Source organism: Pseudopipra pipra, chromosome W (assembly GCF_036250125.1).
Source record: "Pseudopipra pipra isolate bDixPip1 chromosome W, bDixPip1.hap1, whole genome shotgun sequence".
NCBI lineage: Eukaryota > Metazoa > Chordata > Aves > Passeriformes > Pipridae > Pseudopipra > Pseudopipra pipra.
In genome coordinates this window covers 12,666,489-12,681,318 of record NC_087580.1, presented here as the reverse complement: position 1 = coordinate 12,681,318, position 14,830 = coordinate 12,666,489, and the positions used below count along the sequence as shown (strand labels likewise).

At 51.0% G+C, this 14,830-nt stretch overlaps 1 protein-coding gene, 1 long non-coding RNA gene and 1 pseudogene across 3 annotated transcripts in view; all 3 read right to left on the bottom strand.

Moving 5' to 3' along the window:
• Window positions 1–14,830, bottom strand: part of LOC135406163 (uncharacterized) — a 396,593-nt gene that overhangs the window by 87,130 nt on the left and 294,633 nt on the right. The gene's annotated exons all lie outside the window — the stretch shown is intronic.
• LOC135406295 (zinc finger protein 135-like) overlaps window positions 1–14,830 on the bottom strand; it is a 107,811-nt gene that overhangs the window by 50,583 nt on the left and 42,398 nt on the right. The gene's annotated exons all lie outside the window — the stretch shown is intronic.
• On the bottom strand, window positions 8,843–13,708 carry LOC135406297 (7-methylguanosine phosphate-specific 5'-nucleotidase-like; annotated as a pseudogene).

The window sequence follows — 14,830 nt, the reverse complement described above, 5'->3', positions numbered from 1 at the left end:
TGTGGCAATGGATTTGCCATATGCAGGATGGAAGAAGTCCTGTCAGAGATGGACTAGTGAAGAAAAAGAAGAAAACAGTTCAAATGTTATAGAAACAGAAGTTTTTAATGTGGTTTAAACATGTTTCAAAATGGCTTTTTGTATTTTCTGCAAGGTCATTGCTTCTTTTTCCCGACACCCCCTGTGAGAGACTTGTCTCCCATACAAGGTGTCCTGGGAAGGTGTCCTGAGGTGTTTCTCACTGGTCCTTGTTAGCCCCTTCCTGTTGGCTGTTGACCCCTTACCTGATTGGTTTTTTCTGTGTGCCCCTGAACTTGTGATTGGTTTCCCTTTGACCCTCCTAAAAGCCTTATTTATAAACCCCTTCCCCACAATAAACTTCCTCTTTTGTCCCTCCCTCCCTGGTGGTCTGTGAGCTCCTTACGGGGTCGCGGGCCACGTGCTGGGGGGCAGGGGGGAAGGGCATTCACCTCCAGGTGATGGGCAGACACCCTAAGGCCTGGAGGTCTCCCCTATCCCACTAATCCATCGTAAATGGTGCCCTCGTGGTGAGGCAACGATTGTCTGAACTCTTCTGTGAAGATATAAGCAGCCCTAAGGCACAGACGGGGCGAGTCTGTGTTCCGACGACTGACCGGCGTCTAAGCAGCAAGGTATTAACGAACTACGTCACCACGGGACAGCAGTCTGTTTTGAATACCTCAGCCTTCCTGACGACATTCAGGTAGGAGCAGGCGCCGGCATGTTCCCTTAAAAAAAAAAAACAACAAAAAAAACAAACAAAAATGGGGGCTTCCCTCTCTAAGACTGAAAAAGAGAACTATAAGCATTTGAAAAATTTATTGAGTTGTAATGGCAAATTGACTAACAAAACAGCTTTAAAATGCCTTTCCAAAGTTATGGTTAAAAATGACTTTCAACTTCCTTTCTGTCTGACGACTAAAGATTGGGATTTATTAGGCACACAGATATGGATGGCTGCAAATTCCAACGATAAAGCAGCAGTACATGCCAGCATAGCTTGGACTCACGTCTTAGCAATACTTGAAATGCAACAAAAAAATCCCAAGCCCCTAGGGGAGAACACCGCAGCTTCCCTCCTGGATCTAGGAGAGGGGGGGCGACCGAAGTCGCCGTGGGAAACAGGGGAGGGGGGATACGGAGACCCCGTCCAGCAGCCGCGGGCAGGGGTCCCCCTTCAGCCCCCCATCGTGGTCGGCGCATGGCGGTGCCGCGCACCCGGTCCCTGATCTGGCTGCTGGTTTTGGTGCTGCCCCGCCCCAGCCCCCTACACGGGTCGGACCCGGGGCGGCAACCCCCATCCCGGGCTTCACCATCGGGGCAGCCCCTGCCCCGTCCCGGGCTCCTCCGTCGCGGCTGCCGGTGGGGCGAGGAGAGGAGGAGCCGCCCGCAGCCAACACCGGCGGGACCCCTCCCCGCCTCCCACCCCCTCTCCCTCCGAGAGCAGGCGATCCCATCTCGCCGTTCCCGAGCCCAGACTCTCTTCAACCCACTAGCAGCAGCGCTCCAAGCACACCCCCAGTGACACAAAACTTTATTCCACCGCCCCTGACACGGAATAGCTGCCACAGGCACTCTTCGGGGCAGAGCTGTGCCGAGAAAAATCCAGCAGGCGTTTGTGTGGCTTCAGCCCCAGCCCCTCCTGCCCGGCAGCTCTCAGCGGGAGATCACCAACTGCAGCTTCCCCAGGCAGCTTCACAGCCGCAGCCCCCGGCCGCCATCCCGCATGGCCAAACAAAGGAGGCGGGGAATTCCCAGCTTCCAACCACACCGGACCGACAGCGAGAGCTCCTGCCTTCCCTAGGGATGCCGAGCGGGACAGGATGACGTCATCGGGACCCCCTCCCTGCCCGGGGACGGGACAACCTCTGCCCTGCAGCTCCAGCTCCCCCCGCTTCTTCCTACATCGTGCCGCGACAGGCAAGGACACCCACAGCCTCAGAACACCTTCACCACCGAGCATCACAGACTCACTCCCCTAACGGACAGGATTTCCCCCACCTCTCACAGCGTGGATCTAGCTGTGACTGACTCAGCAGCACCAGGCTCACCAAACAGTTTTCCAGCTACAAACCATTCACAATCCTTAACAACATTTAACAAGTTTTCTCCCAATAATCCATTTTCAAATATGTCAAATAATTTTAACAATTCTGCTTCTCCTTTTAACCCTTTTCTTTCTTCCACAGGAACCAACCATACCAATAATTGTAATGATATAAATAACGTTCCTAGTCATGTTAATGGTTTAAATTTATTGCAGGCATATCCAGTGTTTTATAATCCAGGTGCACCCCCGGTATGGGACCCCTTAGCCATACCCCTTCTCAAGGATGCAAAAAAGGCAGTAACAACTTATGGTTTAAATTCAGCATATGCAATGGGAATTCTGTCGTCTTTATTCTCAGCCTTTGTACTAACTCCAAATTATTTAAAAGATATAATGAGATCCTTGCTAAATAAGGTGCAAATAACATTGTTTTTAGATGAATGGAAAGCTTTAATTAGAAAGGATGCTCATGAAACTAGTACCACTACACGTAGACCTATAGAAACTACCATACAAATGCTTTTTGGTGAGGGTCCATATGCTGCAAATGCAGATCAGGCCAAAATTCCAAAACAAGACTTAATTGCTACCAGAAATATGGCATTACAGGCACTACAATCAGTAGCTGATGCCTCTCAAACAACTCCACCTTTCAATAATGTAACTCAAAAGCCTGATGAATCTTTTATTGACTTTGCAGAACGATTAAAAGAATCTATAGAAAAACAAATCAATGTGAAAGAAGCACAAGATGCCCTATTCCTGAAGCTAGCTATCTCCAATTCAAATGCACAGTGTCAGCAGATACTCAGAAACCTTCATGACCCTACCCCCATGGATATGGAAAAGGCTTGTAAAGATATTAGCCCTGATGACAAATTGGCAAATAGCCTGGTCCACGCTCAGGTGTCAATGTCTAACCAATTAGCTGAAGCTAATATACAATTAGGCAACCAAATTGCAGAAGCACCTCAGCAGATGGCAGAAAAAATGACCCAAGCCTTAGCAGCAGCCCTAGACCCCTCCAAAATAATATGCCATAATTGCAAATGTCCAGGTCATATAAAAGCTAACTGCCCACCATTTCAAAACCCCAATTCTCAAAAAACCATTCGTCCAGGCCTTTGCCCCAGATGTAAAAGAGGGCTACACTGGGCTCTAGACTGTCGATCTCTATTTGACAGAGATGGAAACCCACTCTCACCCAGGCCTCCTCCCAGAACACAGAATTCGGGAAACGGCTTGGTGAGCGCTTAGAGCAGCACGTGGGCATAAAAAGCTGCTTTAAGCAATCTAATCTACCCCTCTCAAACAGTTCCCAACAAAAACCCCAAACAGGTGCCTTTAAATTGGAGCTAGCAACTTCAAAACCTCAAACCTTAGAAAAAACAGAGTATCACACTGTGTTATTGGCTTCTGCTTCTTCTCAGGTTTCAGATTTTAAAGGGAAATGTGTTATCACAGCAACAGATTCTGCAACTGCATTAGGCATTACTGTGTTACCTATGGTTATGAGTCTCCAAGATCCTAAAGTTGTGTCTGTTGTAATTAAACCTAACTTTGTACCCCCAGTGATTAATCCAGAAGATCAAATAGCACAGGTCATACCCATAGAGGAAGAAACCCAGGATGAACAGGGAATTTGCATAAATTGGGCTCAAAAGGTTCCTCTTGACAGACCTATAATAGAATGTACTCTTCTCTCTCCTAATTCAGGCCAACAGAAATCTGTGTCTGTCTTACTGGACACGGCGCGGACATTTCCATAATCTCTGCCAAAGATTGGCCCAGCACCTGGGGTACAACAAGGCCAGCTGTCAACATCCAAGGAGTAGGAGGATCCAAAACTCCTCTCCAGAGCATTTTGCCACTTCTGGTCCAAGGCCCACAGGGTAAGGTAGCTTCATCTAAGCCTTTTATATTGGACATTCCACTAACCTTGTGGGGCAGAGATGTAATAACACAGTGGGGAATTATCTTATCCATTCCAAATTTGTGATTGTGGCCACTGGAGAGCCGCAGGCACCACCTCTCACATGGACATCAAACACACCAGTGTGGATAAACCAGTGGCCCCTCAGAGGAGAGAAATTGCGGCAAATTCATAATTTGGTAAAAGAACAATTGGACAAAAGCAGATTAGTCCCCACAACCACTCCATGGAATTTTCCTATTTTCACAATCAAAAAATCATCTGGGAGATGGAGGTTATTACATGATTTACGAGAAGCCAATAATATCATAGAGCTGATGGGAGCCCTCCAAGCTGGGCTACCCTCCCCTGCCATGCTCCCAGCAGACTGGCCACTTGTTATTTTAGACATTAAAGACTGTTTTTTTAATATCTACCTCCATCTAATGATACACACAAATTTGCATTTTCTGTTCCAGCTCTTAATGCAGCTGAACCCTCCAAACGTCTCAGTTGGCTCACGTTGCCACAAGGGATGAAAAACAGTCCCACAATCTGTCAGTCTGTGGTGTCCAATATAATTGAACCAGTTTGATCTCAGTTTCCTGAAGCTATCATTTTTCATTACATGGACGACCTATTGATCAGTGCCCCTCATACTGACAAATTGACATTGGTACATAAGTCCGTGAAAAAACCCTGAGTAATCATGGGTTAGAAATAGCCCCAGAAAAAGAACAAAGAATTTCCCCGTGGAAGTACCTTGGTCTGATAATTGAAGAGAGAACATTTAGGCCTCAAGCAGTAACCCTGCCCACCAAAATAAAACCACTAAACGATCTGCAGTCTCTTTTGGGAAATCTCAATTGGATACGATCCTTTTTTGGTTTCTCAACAGATTTTTTAGCTCCTTTGTTTCAGCTCCTTAAGGGAGAAGCAGAACTAACTTCTCCTCGTCACTTGACACCAGAAGCAGAAAATATTATTGAAGTGATCAACCAAAACATTTCAGAACAACAGGTAAACAGGAGAGTAGAAGGATTACCTACTGCATTGCTAATCTTTCGTGGACCAAAACAGCCTTTTGCTGTAATAGGACAATTAGACTCAAAACCCAAAAAATTTCTTTTGTGGGAATGGGTATTTCTCAGTCACCAGTTTTCAAAGACAATTGTTACTGTGCCTGAAATGCTTGCAAAAGTCTGTCACAAAGGCAAACTCTGAATGTTAGAACTGTCAGGGAAAGACCCAGATTTTCTTTATGTTCCACTGTCCAAATCTCAACTGTGTTATCATGATTTACATCTGTTTGATTTTCAACTGGTTATGTCAGATTTTACAGGCAAACTGATAACCCATCTACCAGCAATTCCTTTTCTGCAGTTTCTTTCCATCTCTCAACCCAGACTGAGAAATAACTTTTCTACTAGCCCTTTGAAGAAAGCTGTGACAGCCTTCACAGACGGCTCAGGGAGGTCCAGTAATGCAGTGGTAGCCTGGTTTGAAAAAGGAGAATGGAAAACAGATGTTCATCAAGTTGAAGGTTCATCTCAGATTGCTGAACTCTCAGCCGTGGTAAGAGCGTTCCAACTTTTTCCACAGCCTCTGAATTTGGTATCAGATTCTGCCTATGTTGTAGGAGTTGTAAGTTGCATAGAAAATAGTTATTTAAAAGATCTGAACAATCAAAAGTTGTTTACCCTGTTTAAAACATTGTTACTATTAATCCAACAGAAGAAACATCCTTTCTATATCACTCACATTCGATCACATACATGCCTCCCAGGCCCACTTACAGAAGGGAAGGCTGTGGCAGATAAAGCAGCAAATTCAGCTTTCCCAGTTAACACAGTACCTACACCTAACAATTTTGAAAAAGCAAAAATTTCTCATAACTTTTTCCACCAAAATTCTACATCATTGAAAAAAATGTTTCAGTTATCTACCTCTCAAGCCAAAGCCATTGTGTCTGCATGTCCAGACTGTCAGTTGGTAACTCCAGTGAGATCTGAAGGAGTTAATCCAAGAGGCCTTAGCCCCTTAGATCTCTGGCAATCAGATGTGACACATGTGCCACGATTTGGCAGGTTGAAATATGTACATGTATCAGTGGACACTTGCTCAGGACTCATTGTTGCCACTGCACATACAGGAGAAAAAGCTAAAGATGTTAAAAGACATTTTTTCTCAGCATTTGCCATAATGGGCATTCCAAAACAAATTAAAACAGATAATGCCCCGGCATACATTTCTGCTTCCCTTAAAGAATTTTTCAATATGTGGGGAATAGTTCACACCACTGGCATTCCTCACTCTCCACAGGGCCAAGCGATAGTAGAGAGAACTCACAAATCCTTAAAAGATATGCTGAAAAAACAAGAAAAAACAACTGTAGGTCTCTCTCCATCAGAACGTTTAAACAAGGCATTGTATGTGCTCAATTTTTTAAATAGGCTGCATGAGGATGTTTCACCTGTTGGACATCATTTTGGAGCTGGAAAATTAAAAACGGGGGAAGCTGAGGTAAAATACAAGGATATCCTGACAGGAGAATGGCTTGGTCCAGTCCCTCTAATTGTTTGGGGGAGAGGACATGCTTGTGTCTCCACAGGAGCAGGTCCAAGATGGATACCGTCCAGACTAGTAAGGATCTACCAAGAAGTTTCCCTCCCAGCTCAACCAGCAGCAGATCCAGCACCAGCAGATTCAGCACCAGCTACAGGAAGCGATCCCCCATCAGCATCACTTTCGGGATAATCCTGGTTTTGTGTGCAGCATAACACCAGCAAATCAGAAAGACCTAACGTCAGGAGCCCTTGCCACACCTCCTCCAACAATTCCAAATTGGGTAATGCTCCCTGGTCAAAATGTTTGGCTAAACCTGGCACAATCACTAAATACTGACTCTATCTGTCTCTCTACCTTAGATCCCTCTCACCCTTTTAAGACCTGTCTGGTAGGAATCCCCTGGACACCCAGAGAATGGGGTGATTTTAGAAATCAATATATCCCCTGGTGTGATGACCACGATCAGTTCAAGAATCCATTCTTGGACTGTCTCACAAGACCAGCAAAAACTTCACATGACAGACAGACATTTAGCTATCAGTGGCAGAGACCTGAGGAATTAGAAATCTTGGGGAGTATCATATCTCCTCTCTGTTTTTACTTCATTCACAACAAATATGTTGCCCCTCCTGAATTAATTAATGTCACCTCTTATGGACCTTATTCCAATTTCAGTTTCTGGTGCAAGGAAGAGGTTCCTTTCCAGATACATGCTACCCCTGATTCAGTTATTCTTCCAAAAGGAGTCTTTTTAATTTGTGGACTTAGAATCTGGAATATGATTCCTAGATTAGCTGCTGGAGGCCCCTGCACATTTGGAAAATTAGGACTGTACAATCCAGCTACCCTTATGAAATCTTTACCTGTAAAGCCTCCCAAAAATCGTGCAAAAAGAAACAGTAACCTCCAAACAACCTCACCCTTCCCACGTCATAGAGTGCGCAGGCAATTCCAAGGTTTACACCCACCTCTTAACTTCTATCCATCACAACCAAAACCACCTTCTCCACCTAAGGCAGTGCAGGTCCCTGTGACTGCAGCACCCCCACCTCCAGTTGAAGAACATCCCTTAGCAAAATTGCAGTCCTTGAGGGAATTCACAGCAGAATGCAATTCTAACGTGCTTTTTTGGTCTGACACCGCAAACATTCTAAGTGGTCTGCTTCCAGTTGTCAGCTCCACAAGAGCCTTAATGCTCCTTACCAGAATGGGATGTTGGCTTGCAAAAGAAGCTGATGCCACCAGTGCTGCCCTTGATGATCTCTTTCAAGATACCCAAACCAATAAGAAGGCCTTGTTACAAAATCGTGCTGCAATAGATTTTCTCCTTCTAGTAAATGGCCATGGGTGTCAGGAGTTTGAAGGCCTCTGCTGCCTCAACTTCTCTGATCACTCCCAATCTATCCACTCCCAGATTAATCGGCTCAAGTCCTTAGTTCATGAAATCAAGTAAGTTGATCCTCTGACCTTTGATGATTTTTTCGACTGGCTGCCCTTCAAAGGCCTCTCTTCCACTATTAAGAAAATTATTGTAGTTATCGTACTTGGACTTTCCGTAGTGTTTCTCTTTACGTGTGTCTTTCCATGCTTGCTCAGTTGTGCCAGAACCTCTCAATCATTAAAAGCATATCCAGCTTTAGGAAACAGAAAAGGAGGAGCTGTGGCAATGGATTTGCCATATGCAGGATGGAAGAAGTCCTGTCAGAGATGGACTAGTGAAGAAAAAGAAGAAAACAGTACAAATGTTATAGAAACAGAAGGTTTTAATGTGGTTTAAACATGTTTCAAAATGGCCTTTTGTATTTTCTGCAAGGTTACTGTTTCTTCTTCCCGACACCCCCTGTGAGGGACTTGTCTCCCATACAGGAGTATCCTGGGAAGGTGTCCTGAGGTGTTTCTCATTGGTCCTTGTTAACCCCTTCCTGTTGGCTGTTGACCCCTTACCTGATTGGTTTTTTCTGTGCCCCTGAACTGGTGATTGGCCCCCTTTTGACCCTCCTAAAAGCCTTATAAACCCCTACCCCACAAATAAACTCTCTCTTTCGTCCGTCCCTCCCTGGTGGTTTGTGTGGGCTCCTTGTGGGGTCGCGGGCCACGTGCTGGGGTGGGGGGAAGGGCATTCACCTGCAGGTGATGGGGCTGGCACCCTAAGGCCTGGAGGTCTCCCCCATCCCACTAATCCATCGTAAGAAACAACAAGGGGTTTTTCCTATTGCTGCTCCGAGACCCTGGGATCAGCCTAGGATCAGCCCAGAAGTTTAGGACAGAAACACAGACAGCTCAAACGTTCCTTAAAACCCAAAATGCTGCCGGCTGGCCTCTCCTCTCCCACCCCACCCAAACCCCAGCCCCAACCCTGGCAGACAAACTTACTTCTGGGTTTGGGCAGCAGCAGCAGTTGAGTTCTGGGGCCTTCAGGGACGGCTGGAAAAGCTTTTTGTCCACAGTAAGAATTGTCTTGGTGCAAGAGGGACGAGGTGGGACCCAAGGCCAGGGAGCTGCAGGTTTCCATGAGGGATGTAGGGCTGGGCAATGTGATGCCTGGCAGGGCCACACCAGCCCAGTGGGGGCAGCAGGGCTCAGAAACAGGAAAACAGGACAAGAGAGATTTGTTTTCTTAGTGAAGAACACAGTGACTCTAAAACTTCATCTAAACCGGGTCTGTCCCACAGCAAACCATCTCCATTCCACACTCAGCTGCTGAAGCAGGTGCAGAATATCTCTTCCTGAAACATGGAATGGTTTGTTGTGGCCTTGGGAGGTAGAGGGCATGAATTCCCAGTGGGATGAAGTCCAAGTTGGATGAAGCCAGTCCAAGAGGGAAGCAGCAGAACCAGGGAGTTGGGGTAAAGGGAATGGAGAAGATTCCTCCATCTCTTCTCTCCCTCTCCAGGGCTGAGGGCATTAGTGAGGTCAGGACGGAGCCCAGCCAGTACCAGCAGATTCCCTCCAGCTCTGTCCCGGGGAGGACATTCCCTGCCCAGTGCCTGCTGCGGGGCCGGAGCTGGGATGCCTCTTCCCAGCTCATGTCTCAGTAAGGATGTACCGGAGAATCCCACTGACCACGCCCAGCGTCTCGTCGCTCTCCAGCACGATGTCATAGGCTTCCAGGTACTTCCCCCTCCGCTCTTCCACCTACAGCACGGCCCTCAGGACAGGGTGGGGAGGGGGGAAGACTGTGAACACCAACAGCTGAGGGCGGAGATACTGCACCCACAGCCCTCGCTGCTGGAAAGGGGATCAATAACCACCCTGACAATGCCCCAGACGCAGCAGGAGCTCCCCTCCACATCACTGCCCCTCCCTGCTGCCCCAAAGCTTGGCACCTGGGGAAGGCTGGCAGGGAAACACAACACTGCTCCTCACACCCACCTTGTCATTGAGAAAGCCAATCTTGAGGATATTCTCCACGCTGGGAATGCCATCTGCCATCGTCAGGTCACCCATGGAGTCCCCGAGCAGGATGATGTTCGTCCTCGTGCTCAGCTGCTGGAAGTAATCTGTGCCTGCAGCACGGTGTTGTTCTTGTGGTAGGTGTGGATGAGGGGTGCCTTGAAGTGCGTGAGGACTCCCTGAGCACACAGGACAGACAGACAGACAGCTCTTAACCCAGTGGTGGCACTGTTAATCGTGTCCCAGCCCTTGGTCCCAGCCCACACCTTTCCTCTCACCACACCAGTGTGGTGCAGAAACTCACGTCATCATCAAAGTCCATGTAGTTGGACACCACGTTGACGTTGGAGTAGAAGACGCTGGCCTGGCGGATAATCTCCTCCAGGACGTCACCGACGCTAGCAGAGAAGATGAACAGGGGGACATTGTTCTTGTGCAGCTGATCAAAGAATTCCTTGAAGCCATCCCTAGAGCAGGAGTGTCCATTGCATGGGGTTGTGTTACCAGCTCCCAGCACGGTGCCCGGTGTTCTGGGCTGGCAGCGTGCCCAGCCCAGCTCCTGTTTCTGTCCAGCACTTCCCAAACAGAAACACACAGGTGAGCTCTGCAAACAGCACGAGCTCTCCGTGGCACCAGCATTCCTGTGGCCTTCCCTGTGCAGAACCCCGGAGAGCTCTGGGCATAGTGGTCGGGCGGGTGCTCACGGGAACATGGAGCACTCCAGCCCTTTGCCTGGCACCTCCTGATCACACCTCCTGCTCAGCGGGGGCACAGGGCACTGCCAGGAACCACGTGGGAAATGTGCAACAGGTCAGACTGGTTGGCAGGACCATCAGGCCAACCTGTGACAGCCTCAGTCTGCCAGGACACAATTCCATGCAGAAGGGGAACTTGGGCTCAAGAAAACCCAGACGTACGGTGCCATCTCCTCCCTGAGCCTGGGAGCTCAGTCAAAGCCCAGCTCCCTGAGCCAGCCTTAGGGCCATCGCTGCCAGGGCAGCTGTAGCAGCAAGTTTTAGAGCAAAGGTTTTGTGCTGTGGGTGAAATCTGCTGCTGAGTCAAGGTCCTGGACAAGGCCCAGCAGCTCCAGTGCAGAGAACAAATCTCTGCTGGAAGCCAGGAGCTGCCCCCGCATCCCGCCCTGCACATGGAGAGCCGTGCCCAGTGCCGGCCCCTCGGCTGCTCCTCGCCAAGGCCCAAGGGAGGGGGAAGCGGTTTCTGCGCAGGAAGGGAGCAGCCTGCAGCCAGGGAGTGAGCTCAGCAGCACAGAGCCTGGTGACAGCAGAGAAACCTGGCTGCACAGGCAGGAGAGAAGGGCCGAGGGCAGCCAAGCCCTGTGCCTGTGCCTCAGCACCACAGCCCCATGTCCATAACTCAGCACCACAGCCCCATGTCCATAACTCAGCACCACAGCCCCATGTCCATAACTCAGCACCACAGCCCCATGTCCATAACTCAGCACCACAGCCCCATGTCCATAACTCAGCACCACAGCCCCATGTCCACACCTCAGCATCACTTCGGACTCTCTGACAATCTGGGCTATGTCATCTTTGCAGATCTTCTGCTGCACCAGCAGCTCATGGGCCCTGGCCCACCTGGGGAAAGGCAGCAGTGAGCTCTGGGGCAGAGGCCCTCGGTGGTCAGAATCACAACTAAATTCCCCAGGATCACCACAAAGCCCAGGAACAGCTCAAGCCTTGCATCCTGCAGTCCTTGGGGACAAGAGGTTGTCAGGGCAAGGTCAAGATCATCATGCACAGCACTCACCACTCCACCATGAGGGGACATTTCTCTTCCAGAGTCCAGTTGGGATCAATTCCAATGGGATAGTAATAGTGCACCAGGTCCTTCAGCTGGAGTGTCGGACAGAGGGAAAAGAACAGAGTGAACATCAGGTCTAAACAGACTATTAACAACACAACCAGCATTTCTGAAGTCTTCCAAAGCATCACACTTCCTAAACACAACCAAACTGTGTCACTGAGCAGCTTCCCTCTGAGCACACCTGGAGCTCTTGGCAGCCTGGCTGACCCTCACCTCACTCCAGACAGACACTGCAGGTACAAACATCCCTCCCCTTCCTCCTCTTATTGAGCTGAAACACCCACAGCTGTGCATGCAAATTCAATTTCCCTTTTGAACTTCTCCTCTGTCACTGCTGGCTGAAATGCAGCCTGGACACTTCCCCCTCCAGCCTGGCAGCCAGCACAGCCAGGAGAGTTGCCACGCCAGCCAGTGCGACCTTACAATGACGGGTGACAGGGTGTCCTACACACAGCACCCACCTTCTTCCTGCCGTCCTCACTGACAACACGGCTGGTATCGAGGATATCTGCAAGGACAATACAATGACAATGGCACAGAGACATTAAAAGCCTTTCTAACAGCAGCTCTCCTGCATCTCAGCGCCGGCTCCTCCCAAAACAAGCTGCGGTGGCACAGCTGTGGAGTCCCAACAGGCGCCGAGCACAGGGCCTGGCTCTGCTGGGAGAGTGGGATGGAGATGGACAGCCCAGGACACGGCTCCTGCAATGGGCGGTGGGTGGCCAGGACCAGGCAGTGAGGCCCAGAGCCGCAGGAGGAGCAGTCAGGTTTGGCACAGGAGGGGACAGAGGATGACAGAAACCACAGTGATGAAAAACACAAATGCAGAAACCAAACAGAACTAGTGACAGTAAAAACAGCAGCTTCCACTCACTGTGAGATGTGGGGCAGCGCCTGCCCTTGCATCCAAACCTGCTCAGTGTCATGTCAAAGTCAGAACTGACCTGGAAGAGGGGAAAAAACAACATCTGTGTGTGCCCCAGCGCACTCTGCCCCAGCCAGAGCAAGCCAAGGTGCTGCCAGGGCGCACGCTGGCAGCGACAGGGGCAGACGGTGTCCTCACCCTCCCACCCCGGCGCTATTATCAGCACCGAATGGCTCCATCCTGCCTGGGCGGAGGAGGGGGTTGGGGAGTCGGGAGCTTCATAACCGGGAGCCAAAAGGACCGTCCGGGGAGAGCCACCAGCCCCGTCCTCCGTCTCCTCTGGGGCTTCTCCCCTCCGCCTGCACACCGCGCCGCAGCCGGGGGGGTGAGGAAGGGCCAGCTGAGACAAGGACGGAGCGTGAGCGATGCACCTCCTGCCCCGCCGGGGCCGGTACCTGCAGCTTGGCCACCCCCTGCTCCCGGAGGGTCCGGAGGATCCCCCGCACGCGCTCGGGCTGCCGGATCCGGACCGTGGCTTTCTCCAGCTCGGGCACCTGCGGGCAGAGCAGAGACCCCGCTCGGTGCCGCCCTGGTGGGACCGAGGAGCCTCCAGCGCCCTCCTGGCCGCGCTCCCCCGCCCAGCCCCGGGGCCGCCGCTGCCCCAGCCCGGGCTCCCGGCCCGCGGACCCCGCTCACCATCGCTCCCGCTCCGCTCCCGCCGGGCCGCGCAGCCGCGGGGCGGGGCCGGGGGGGCGGGACCGGAACGCGGCCGCGGGGCCGGGGGGGACTCGGGGCGTGCTCGGGGCAGGGGGTGCGGGGGGACCCCCCGTGCCCCGGCTGCGCCTCCGCCCGGCGCCCGCAGCAGCGCGGGGCGGGACCGGCGGTTTCGTTTCTGCCGCAGCGAGCGGGGAGGGCGAAGCAGAAAGGAAAGATTCCAATAAAGAAGCCGCGGGCAAGGGCGCCCGGCACTGAACCGCCCCGCAGCGCCGGGGACGCGGAGTCGCGGAACCCTGTGCGGGAAATGCCCGCAGAGAACCGTCCCCCAGCACTGCCAAGGCCACCACTAACCCATGTCCCCAAGAGCCACACGGCTTTTAAACCTGGACAGGGATGAGGACGCCACCGCTGCTGCCCTGGGCAGCTGTGCCAGGGCTGGACAGCCCTTTTGGGGAAAAAACTTTCCCAAGAGCCAAACTAAATCTCCCCTGGCACACCTCAAATGACAAATCAGGGGCAGTGGGTGCGACTTCAGCACTGACAGGAGCTGGGCTGTGCCTCAGCTTCCTCCTGGGTGAGGTGGCACAAGGCACTTCAGCAGCAGTCAGTGCCCACCTTTCGGGACTTTTACACTCTGGCAAAATAATACTGAGGATTATTTATTATTCTTCATTATTCTTATGCTGGGGGATCACACAGACGATTTTGCTCCCAGCAACCATTAACATTGTGCAGGCCCGGGGTTCAGCAGAACCTGGGCCGAGGGGAAGTGAAGGCGCCGGGCAACCAGGGAATGTTGGGCCTGGGTCACCCCTGTGGTTGTGATGTCATCACGGGTCACAATCCAGAGCCAGCGAGTGGGTTCAGCACTGGATGTTTCCAGGCAACACCAGAGTATTCCACACGCGTCAGTGAGGTCCACTGCCTCTGACTGCAGCGTGGGAGATAGCACCAGAAAGAAGTCATCCTCCAACGTAGAGAGGGAGATGAGCGGAAGGAATTGGAGCATCGCCAACGAGCTCCGCCTTGAAGGCACATTCTGTGATGTCATCATAAGAGTTAACGGAGTGGAATTCAAGGCTCACAAGCTCATCCTCTCTTGTCAAAGTACCTACTTCAGGTCAGTATTGGAAACACAAGGATTTATTTACAAGGGCCTGGAGTGACAGGACAAGGGGTAATGGCGTCACACTGACAGAGGTTTATATTAGATAGTTGGAAAAAATTCCTCCCTGTGAGGGTGGTGAGGTCCTGGCACAGGTTGCCCAGAGAAGCTGTGACTGCCCCATCTCTGGAAGTGTCCAAGACCAGGTTGGATGGGGCTTGGAGCAACCTGGTCTAGTGGAAGGAGTTCCTACCCATGGCAGGGGTTGGAATGGGATAATCCTTAAGGTCCCCTCCAACCCAGGCCATTTTGTGATTTTGTGATTCCTGTGGAAACATGGGGGTCGTTCACCCTGGTGCTCCCTGTCCCCAG